The sequence below is a fragment of the Giraffa tippelskirchi genome, chromosome 5 (assembly GCF_054371585.1).
Source record: "Giraffa tippelskirchi isolate mGirTip1 chromosome 5, T2T-mGirTip1v1.2.pri, whole genome shotgun sequence".
Taxonomy (NCBI): Eukaryota; Metazoa; Chordata; class Mammalia; order Artiodactyla; family Giraffidae; genus Giraffa; species Giraffa tippelskirchi.
Window position 1 is genome coordinate 38,309,130 of NC_137279.1, and position 11,555 is coordinate 38,320,684.

Sequence of the window (11,555 nt, forward strand, 5' to 3'; positions counted from 1 at the left end):
GGCTTAAGTCTTTGATCTGAATTCCAAAATTAGGTCACTAGCTACCAAGAACCAGGGCTGTCTTGGGAATTTCTGAATGCCATCTGAGATATGGAAACTGCATTTCCTAAAGCAGTAAGATGTCAGCCTTCTTTATCTAGTGAACTTATATCTTGGTCTCACTTTTACAAAGAATCTTGCCTTCACTTAGCTCACACCACTTTCTCTGCTTGCAGGGAAAAGGAAGGGAATATTTGTATTGCATGTTGGGGGCAATCTGCATTAGTTTGGGTCTGTGTTTCCTAGCCATATCTGTAATAGCACTGGGCCTCCCTGCTGCCTGGTCCCATCCAAGTGCTAAAGTTGGAGGATCTCTCTTCTCTGCAGCCATAGTATCTCTTGGTGTCAAGGACCTCACCTATGACTGATGGAGGTAGGAGTTTATTGGTGTCTTCTTGGATCCTTGCAAAGGGGGCAGATATCTACATAGGCAGTTTTGGACTGGGCTCCTAGAAGCATGGAGAGGTATCATGATCCACATGCTATATTTAAGTAGCTTTGATGGAAAAGTGTGTTAATTACCTACTGCTGTGTAACAACACTACCATGAACTTAGTGGCTTAAACAACACAGATTTATTATCTTACAGTTTCTGTGGGTCAGGACACTGAGAATGGACACTTAGCTGCAGTTAAGCTGTTGGGGCTATCATTTCATCTGAGGCTCGGGTGGTGAGGAATCTATGTTTAAGCTTAGTCAGCTTGTTGGCAGAATTCAGTTCCTTGAAGTTGAAGACAGAGAGCTTCGGTTTCCTGCTAGCTGTTGGCTAGAGGCCACTATTGGCTTCTAGAAGCCACTCAACTCACAGTTACTTTTGCACCTGAGTTTCCCCCAAATGGCTGCTTTCTACCTTTTTTTTAAAAAAAGATTTATTTATATATTATATTTTTTGGCTGTGATGGGTCTTCATTGCTGCATGCAGGCTTTCTTTAGTTGTGGCAAGCAGGGGCTACTCTTCCTTGTTGTGTGCAGGCTTCTCATTGCGGTGGCTTCTCTTGTTGCGGAGAACAGGCTCTAGGTGCATGGGCTCAGTAGTTGCTGCTCTCGGGCTCTAGAGCACAGGCTCAGTATTTGTGGCACACGGGCTTAGTTTCTCTAAGCATGTGGGATCTTCCCAGATCAGGGATGGTACCCATGTCCCTTGCATTGCAAAGCAGATTCTTAACCACTGGACCACCAGGGAAGGCCTGCTTTCTTCCTTAAAGTGAGCAAAGGAGAAAGACTTAAGCAAGATAGCCATTAAAATCTAAAGTAATGTAATCACAAAAGTTATCACATATATGCTGTGACCTTTGTCTTATTCCGTTGTGTGTGTGTGCTCAGTCACTCAGTCATGTCTGACTCTTTGTGGCCCCATGGACTGTAGCTCACCAGGCTCCTCTGTCCATGGAATCTTTCAGGCAAGAATATTGGAGCGGGTTGACATTTCCTACTCCAGATGATCTTCCTGACCCAGGGATCGAACCCACGTCTCCTAAGTCTCCTGCACTGGCAGGTGGATCTGCAGTGCTTGGGAACCCCCCACCCCACCCCTTATTCTGTTGCGCAATCATGTCCTACTCTTTGACCCCATGGACTGTAGCCTGCCAGGCTCCTCTGTCCACGGGGATTCTCCAGGCAAGAATACTGGAGCGGATTGCCATGCCCTCCTCCAGGGGAGCTTCTCAACCCAGGGATTGAACCCAGGTCTCCCACCTTGCAGGCGGATTCTTTACTGTCTGAGCCAGCAGGGAAGCCCAAGAATACTCGAGTGGGTAGCCTATCCCTTCTCCAGGGGAACTTCCTGACCCAGGAATCTAACAGAGTCTCCTGCATTGCAGGCAGATTCTTTACCAGCTGAACTACCAGAGAAGCCCCCTTATTCTGTTAGTTAGTTAGTTAGAAATCACAGGTCTTACCTATACAAGGGGATCACACAAGCATGTGAACACCAGGGGGTGGAGAGCTTGGGGGCCCCTGTAGAGTCTGTCTACCACAAAAGGTATATCCAGAAGGGGATGGGAAGAACACTCAACACAACTTCTCTGCCTAAGAAATACAGCATGTTCTGAAGCCATTGGCTTGAATTTCTGGTGCTAGTGGTGACAATTCTGGATTGTAACTTGAGACTCTTGCCCATAGGTTTCCCCAGGAGAGGTCCTCATTTACCCCTGGTCCTAATTCCCACCACATAACTATCATTTGGTTCCCTAGAGGGCAGTAATTTGGATCTGTCTTTAGTCTATTCCTAGTCTATTTTTATGATGAACTCTATGCTCTTGTATTAATCAGGGTCCAATCAGGAGAAGGAAATCATACCACTAGTTTTTTTTTTTTTCAAGAATTTATTAACTTCAAGAACGATAAAATCTTCTGAAGACATTTTGTACCTTTAAGGATCTACCCAAAAATTACATCCAGGAGCACTTACAGGATATTGTGGGCATACAAAGGATCCAGGTAGCTAAACACATAACAACAAACATTTGATAAGTAAAAAGTCAAAATTACCGATTTTATCAGGCCAGTTTATTTCTCTTCCTTGGTTCTTGTCTCATTGCAACAAAAATCTAGAGCAGTGGGTTGAAAGGTTTAAAGTAACAGACAAGATACAGTTAGTTCAGCTCAAGCAGACAGATCTTTTATTAGACAGACAACTCCTGTGACATGGGAGCAGGCTGACCCCAAACAAGTCCTACTCCTCCCTCTTGGCTTCCCCCTTTTTATACGTTTCTTCCTCTTGGTTATGCCCTGTGCATAATAGGGTTTGTACCCACTACCAATCAATGAAAGGGAATGCAAATGGACATATGCTCAAGGCCAATTGACAATTGCAAATGATGTAACAGCAGGCGGTATTGTATATGTCTTCCCATAATTCAGTGTGTTGTAATCAGAGGTAGAATATTTATGAAGGCTTCCCTGATACCTCAGTTGGTAAAGAATCTGCCTGCAATGAAGGAGACCTCGGTTCAATTCCTGGGTCAGGAAGACCTGCTGGAGAAGGAATGGGCTACCCACTCCAGTATTCTTGGGTTTCCCTTATGGCTCAGCTGGTAAAGAATCTGCCTGCAATGCGGGAGACCTGGATTCAATCCCTGGGTTGGAAAGATCCCCTGGAAAAGGGAAAGGCTACCCACTCTAGAGAATTCCATGGACTATGCAGTCCATGGGGGTCACAAAGAGTCTGGGCACAACTGAGGGACTTTCCCTTAACGGGCTCCTGGATGCCTAAGGTTACTTGAGAAGCTCCTTGGTTATTTTGTATCCACTGTGTGCCTAGGGGGTATGTACAGGAGTTGGAAAAGCCTCTGTGGTTATTTTGAAGCTTATCTGTGAGCTCTCCTGGATGTGTCTGGGATGGGTTTTAGAGATCAGCTTGCATCCCTTTCAGCCAGGCCACCCCTCATTGTTTTACCTAACAATTTGTTGAAGGGCTGGACAAAGACACTGCTCTTCTAGTCTAGTGTGAGTGACAGTGGCTCAGTCACGTCCGACTCTTTGTGACTCCATGGACTGGAGCCCACCAGGCTCCTCTGTCCATGGAATTCTCCATGCAAGAATACTGGAGTGGGTTGCCATTTCCTTCTAGTCTAACCAGATCATTAAAAAGAAAATCTTTTGTTGTTGTTGGAGTATAATTGATTTACAATGTAGTGTTATTTTCCACGTGTGTGTATGTATGTGTGTGTGTGCTCAGTCGTGTTTGACTCTTTGTGACCCCCATGGACTGTAGCCAACCAGGCGCCTCTGTCCATGAAATTATCCAGCAAGAGTACTGGAGTGGGTTGCCATTTTCTTCTCCAAGGGATCTTCCCAACCCAGGGATCAAATCCACGTCTCTTTTATCTCCTGCATTGGCAGGCAGATTCTTTATCAACTGCGTTTCTGCTGTACAGCAAAGTGAATCAGTTGTTCATATAAATATACCCACTCTTTTGCAGATTCTTTTCCCACATAGGTCGTTACGGAATATTGGGTAGAGTTCCTGTGCTGTATAGCAGGACCTTATTAATTATCTGTTTTATATGTAGAGTGTATATATGTCAATCCCAGTCTCCCAATTTATCCCTCTCTCTTTTCCCCCCTGGTAACCATAAGGTTGTTTTCTACATCTGTGACTCTATTTCTGTTTTGTAGATAAATTTATTTGTAGCATTTTAAAAAAAGATTCCACATATAAGTGATATCATATGATATTTGTCCCTCTCTGTCAGACTTTCTTCACTCAGTATGACAATCTCTACGTCAATCCACATTGCAGCAAATGGTATTATTTCATTCTTTTTTATGGCTCAGTAATATTCCTTTGTATATATTCCTTTGTATACCACACCTTCTTAATCTATTCTTCTGTTGATGGGTATTTAAGTTGCTTCCATGTCCTGGCTATTATAAATAGTGCGGCAATGAACATTGGGGTGCATGTATTTTTTGAATTATATTTTTCTCTGAATATCAAAAAAGAAAGAATATCTAAAAACTGTGGGACAACTATAAAAGGTGTAACATATATGTAACAGGAATACCAAAAGGATAAGAAAGAAAGGAAGAAACACAATATTTGAAACAAAAATTTTCCCCAAATAATGTCAGACACCAAACCACAGATCCAGAAAGATTAGACAACACCAAACAGGATAAATGCCCCAAACGTACACCTAGACAGATCATAGTCAAACTTCAGAAAATCAAATTTAAAGGAAAAATCTTTGAAGAAGGCAGAGGGCGAAAATGCCTTACCTATAGAGGAGCAAAGGTAGGAAGTACATCTGATTTCTCTTAAGAAATCATGTAAACAAGGGGAGAATGCATTAAAATATTTAAAGAATTAAGAGAAAAAAACCCCATCCACCTAGAATTCCATACTCTGTGAAATTATCCTTCAAAGGTGAAGGAGAAATAAAGACTTTCTCAGGTCAAAAAAAAAAAAAAAAGACAGAATTTGTTGCCAGTAGACCTGCCTTGTAAGAAATGTTAAAAGAAGTTTTTTGTTTGTTTTTGTTTTTTATTTTCGGGAGAAGAAAAATTATACATGTAAGAAACTCAGATCTACATATAGAAAGGAAGAGACTTGCAGAATGAATAGGTGAGGGTAAAATGCCTATTTTTCTTATTCATAGTTGATCTAACTGATAACAATTTGATCAAAATAAAAAAAGCGATAATATATTTAATTACATATGCTTATATGTAAGTGAAATGAATGACAGCAATGATACAAGGGACAACAGAGCATAATTAGAAACATTTGTAAGGTACTTGCCCATGGAACATTCACCAAGATGATCCACATTCTGGGGCATAAAACACACCTTAACAAGTTTAAAAGAATAGAAATCATACACTGACTGCTCTCAGACCACAGTGGAATTAAACTATAAATCAACGACAGGAAGACAGCTGGGAAGTCCCCAAATACTTGGAAATTAAAGACACATTTCTAAAGAATATCTGAGAACAGTGGGACAATTGCAATGAATGTAATATATGTGTGATGGGAACACCAGAAGAAAAAAGAGCAGAAAGGAAGAAAAATTTGCAGCCATAATGACTAAAAAATTTTCCAGAATCCTTTGACATGGATCAAAGGATCAATCTCAAGACAGATTTTTAAAATACTTTGAAATAAATGAAAATAGCAACGCGATTTATCAAATATGTGTGATGCAGTGAAAACGGTGCTTAGAGGGGAATTTATACAATCGAATATGCATATTAGAAAAGAAGACCTAAAATCAATAACCTAAGATTCTGCCTTAAGATATTAGAAAAGGAAGAGGGAATTAAATCCAAGGTAAGAAGAAAGAAAAGAAATAATAAAAATTAGAGCAAAATAAAATGAAATTGAAAGTAGGTGATCAACAGAGAAAACAAAAACTAGTTCTTTGAAAAGATAAATAAAATAAATAAGCCCCCAGCCACACTACAAAAAAAAAGAGGTAGGACACAAGTTCTTAACATCAGAAAAGAAAGGGGATATTACTACAGATTCCATTGACACTAAAAGGATAATATAGGAATGTTATGAACAACTACAGGCTTCCCTTGTGGCTTAGTGGTAAAGAATCTGCCTGCAATGCAGGAGATGCAGAAGATGCCAGTTCGATCCCTGGGTCAGGAAGATCCCTTAAAGAATGAAATGGCAACCCACTCCAACATTCTTGTCTAGGAAATCCCATGGACAGAGGAGCCTGGTAGGATATTGTCCCTGGGGTTGCAAAGAGTTGGACATGACTTAGCAACTAAACAACAACAACAAATAAACAACTCTATGCTGACAAATTTGATAACCTGATGAAATGAATTGAATTCCTTTAAAGACGTAAGCTGCCAAAACTCACACAAAGAGAAATAGAGAAATAGGCTGTCTGAATAGGCTAATATCAATTAAAGAAACTGAATTAAATTAATAACCTTTCAAATAGAAAGCACCAAGCTGAGATGGCTTTACTGGTGAATTTTATACAACATTTAAGTAACAGGTAATACAGTTCACTACAATCTCTTGCAGAAGATAGAAGCACAAGAAATGCTTCCTAAGTTATTCTGTGAAGCCAACATTACACAAGAAATACTTCCTAAGTTATTCTGTGAAGCCAGCATTGCCCTAATACCAAAACCAGATAAAGACATTACAAAAATCCCCCTAACTCCCCCCAAACAACTACTATCTCTTATGAACTCAGATGAAAAAATTCTCTACAAAATATTATAAAACTGAATCCAAAAATGTGTAAAAAGAATTATACACCAGAATTGAGAAGGATTTTCCCTAGATAGAGGCTAGTTCAACATCCAAAAGTAAATTATTGTAATCCATCACATTACAGGATAAATAAGAGAAATCACATGATCATATCAATAGGTGCATAAAAAGCATTTGACAAAATCTAACACTCATTCATGAAAAAAGACTCGGCAAACTAGGAGTGGAGGGTAACATCTTGTAGATCTTGATGAAGATCTTCAAAATATCTACATCTAACATCACACTTAACAATGAGAAACTTGAAGCTTTCTTGGTAAGATCTGAAAAAGCCAAGAATACTTCACAATGGCTACTTGACATTGTACTGGAAGTCCTAAAGCAAATGCATTCTGATGATAGAAAGGAGATAAAAGGGACATAAATTGGAAAGAAGAGACAGAACTGTCTTTGTGCACAGATGCCGTGATCCTTTATACAGAAAATCTGAAAAAACTAACTGAAAAAACCTAGAACTAATAAGCAATTACAGCAAAATTTCAGAATAAACATTAATATATAAAAGTCAATTGCTTTCCTATACATCACCATGAACAAAGAGGAATTTGAAATAAAAAACATACTACAATTTAAATTACTCCACCCAGATGAGATACTTAAATATGAAAATAACAAAATATGGACCAAATCTATCTGAGGAAAACTTCAAAACTCTGATGAAAGATGTCAAAGAGATAAATAAATGGAGAGAAATATTCCATGTTCATGAATAGAAAGACTCAATATTTTCAAGATACCAGTTATTTGCAACTTGATCTATAGGTTCAAGGACAACTCCAAAAAAAATATGACCAAGTTGCTCTGCGGATGTCAACAAATTGATTCTGAATTTTATATGAAGAGGCAAAAGTCACAGAATAGCCAACTCAGTGGGCTTCCCCGGTGGTTCAGTGGTAAAGAATCTGCCTTCAGTGCAGGGGCTGCAGGAGAGGCGAGTTCGATCCCTGGGCTGGGAAGATCCCCTGGAGGAGGTCATGGCAACCCACTCCAGTATTCTTGCCAGGATAATCCCATGGACAGAGGAACCTCCTAGGCTGCAGTCCTTGGGGTCACAAAAGAGTTGGACATGACTGGGAGCGAGTGCGTGCACACACATACACACACACACACAGACTCACACACACCCCCAAACAGGAAACTAAGACCCCACATGCCCTGTGGTGTGGCAAAAAGAAAAAAAGAAAGAAAGAAAGAAGTGTACAGTAAAAGTCTTTGAATTGAGAAAGGTGTTCTAGGTTTTCTGAAAGCATCCATGAAATGGGGGCAGGCTAATTTGTTAATTTGAGAGTAGGATAAAAATCTCAGATCTATTTCACTTTTCTTAACATGCCCTCTACATATTTCTCCTTTGCCATCTCTAACAACGTTAATGTTTGTCAGTAGAGGGCGCTGGAGGAATAGTGAAAAAGGATGAGTCCTTTCCTGGTTCCAGTGTGCTCCTGTTAGCCAGACTTACGCAGTTTCTGGCTTCTCTAGCACTGGGCTCCTGCAGCAGTTTCTCCAGCAAAGGGGTTCTGCAGTGAACGGCTTTTCCAGTGCCTGGTTCCCACAGAACATAGCAGCCATCACACCCAAGTGGACATCAGATCCTTTGTTACAATTCAGGCAATTTACAGCAGGATGCTACTAACAAGGCACTTTCCCATGGTTTTCTTCCATGGCACCCCTTCCAGTTAGATAAAGCTATGGCTCTAAAGCAAAGTCTGGATCTTGCCTTAGGGGTGGTGGTGGTGGTTTAGTTGCTAAGTTGTGTCCGATTCTTGCGACTCCACGGACTGTAGCCTGCCGGGCTCCTCTGTCCATGGAATTCTCAAGACAAGAATACTTGCCTTAGCAGTAGCAATTGTTCATTACATCTGTGATTCCTTGTCTCTGTCTCCTGGTTGGACTCTGACTATGTGTGGGTTCCCACATGCTCAGCTATGTCTAACTCTTTGCAGCCTCATGGATTGTAGCCTGCCAGGCTCCTCCGGATATCATTAATGGGATTCTCCTGGCAAGAATACTGGAGTGGGTTGCCATTTCCTCCTCTAGGGGATCTTCCCGACCCAGGGATCAAACCTGTGTCTTCTGCGGCTCCTGCATTGGCAGGTGGATTCTTTACCACTGAGCCACCTGGGAAGCTCTGACTAACCCTGACTAACACAGCATATAAAGTATTACCTGCTGCTTTCTGCCCAGATGGTCCAATCAGTAAAATGTCATCAATGTAGTGGATCAGTGTGATGTTGAATGGAATGTCATGATTATGATCTCTGCATACTGTACACATTTGCAGTATCTATCCATCTATCTATCCTCATGCTATGTGCTTTCCTGCAAAAGTAGATTCGACAAAGCCCTGCAGGGAGACCATAAAAGTATACTGTTGACCCTACCAGATAAAGGCAAATGGCTCTGGTATCCCTTACAAATCACTATGGAGAAAAAGGTTGCATCCACACCAGGGGCTGCACTGATGTCCAGTACAGAAATACAGCTGGGAGAGCAGCTGCAATTGGAGTCACTGCATGAGTAAGTTTAGGATCATCCATTCCCCAAAATCTTTCAGGGTTTGTGAGTTTAACTGGGGTGTGATAGGTGCTTCTTTCATGTCTTTTATGGCTTCAGTTCCCTGTGGGATGTGGTTTACTGTCTTGATAGGGAGATGAAGACCCAAGACCTTCCAATGAGCCTTTCCCATCCCTTGACCTCCTCTCTTTGGTCAGAGAGCCGACATGGGAACTCTGTCAGTTTCCTAGGATGTTCATTCCAATCAAACATTCAGTAATCAGGGATACAAGTGCCCGAGTCTGTGGACCAATGGGGCTCCCTGAGAGCTGGACTTGAGGCAAGGCTTTATCTGTCAAATGGTCACAGTAGGCCCCCACTTTGTGTGGGGGACCAAAGTAGTGTTTTTGGTCCACATGAGGAAGCACTGGTATTGGTGCTTAGGGCAGGAAGATAGTGGCCCCTGGAGTGTGACAGCTGGATCTGGGTGTGTGTGGGGGGGACGGGTGTTGGTCAGGAGGCAGAAGGAGATGGGGGAATGATGAGTCAGAGCCTTTGTTGTGGTTTCCATGGGAAGGAACAGGTCAGGCCAGGTGAGCAGGTTTAGAATTGGCTATTTTGAATAATTTCAGTGGCCTATGGGGCATAGGGGCTTCCCCTAGTTGTTTGGTACCCAGCCCTGGAGGAGGCGGGGAGGATAGTGGTCCAGAGCCTGAAGCTGTTTTGAGGAGGTGGTTGGGGGTGTGGGCTCTGGATGGGCTGGTTTGCATCTGAAAAGCTAGCTCACAGGGGAGTGTTTAGCATCTTTTGGAATTGGCTAACTCTGGGGCTGTGCTCTCTATTGTGTCAGCAGGTCCCAGATGTCAAAGCATCAGCATACAGAAAACAAAATACCTGGTTAATATGGAAGTAAGTAGGAAGCAATTCCTTAACCTGAGAAGATCAAGTCAGTGGGACAGGAAAGGCGAGAATAAGGTAGTGGAATGCATCACTAGGGTTTGCTTCTTCTTACTCATGCTGAACTTGGCTCTCCCATCTCCGATTTTACAACTGAGTAAAGAATCACAGACCATCTGATGTAACTTTTACAAGGTTTCCCAATCTCCCTGGCTTTTCACCCCCTGTAGCCATCTCCTGACCAGCATGGTGTGATTTAGCACACCTCCCCTGGGGGCAAGGTGACAGGACTCCACTCCTGCAGGGACACGGATCTCCCCAGGTATGAATCTGACACTTAACATGAGGACACTTTGAATTTGCCAAAGCCTCTGCCTGTAAGGGAGAGACAAGCCTTGGAGACACCCTACAAAATATAAGGTCAGGGATCTGCAGGGGAGAGAGTTATACCAAGGCGTCTCCTTTCTCCAGGTGACAGTTTTTCCTTGGCTCATTATCAGGGAACAAGACAACAATAGTCTTTTATCCAATAAACATAGATCAGGCTTCCCAGGTGGAGCTAGTGGTAAAGAAAGTGAAAGTAAGAAATGCTCAGTCAAGTCCGACTCTTTGCGTGCGACCCCATGGACTATAGAGTCCATTGAATTCTTCAGGCCAGAATATTGGAGTGGGCAGCCTTTCTCTTCTCCAGGGGATCTTCACAACCCAGGGATCCAACCCAGGTCTCCCGCATTGCAAGCGTTCTTTACCAGCTGAGCCACAAGGGAAGCCCAAGAGAGTGGGTAGCCTATCCCTTCTCCAGGGGATCTTCTCGACCCAGGAATCGAACCGGGGTCTCCTGCGTTGCAGGCGGATTCTTTACCAACTGTGCTAGAACCCGCCTGCAAATGCAGGAGACGTAAGAGACATGGGTTCAATCCCTGAATTTGGAAGATCCCCTGGAGGAGGGCACGGCAACCCACTCCAGTATTCTTGCCTGGAGAATCCCATGCACAGAGGGGCCTGGTGGGGTTGTAAGAGCCAGACATGACTTAGTGACTAAACCACTACCACCTGAATATATCTAAGGCATTTGGTGTTTCCTTGAGTGAGATGGGAAACCACATGAAAAGTTCATGCTCATACACAGTGGCTCAGTCTTGTCTGACTCTTTGCGACCCCACGGACTGTAGTCCACCAGGCTCCTCTGTCCATGGGATTATCCTGGCAAGAATACTGGAGTGGGTTGCCATGCCCTCCTTCAGGGGATCTTCCTGACCCAGGGATTGCACCCTGTCTCTCTTTTTTTTTTTTTAATAAATTTATTTATTTTAGTTGGGGGCTAATTACTTTACAATATTGTAGTGGTTTTTGCCATACATTGACATGAATCAGCCATGGG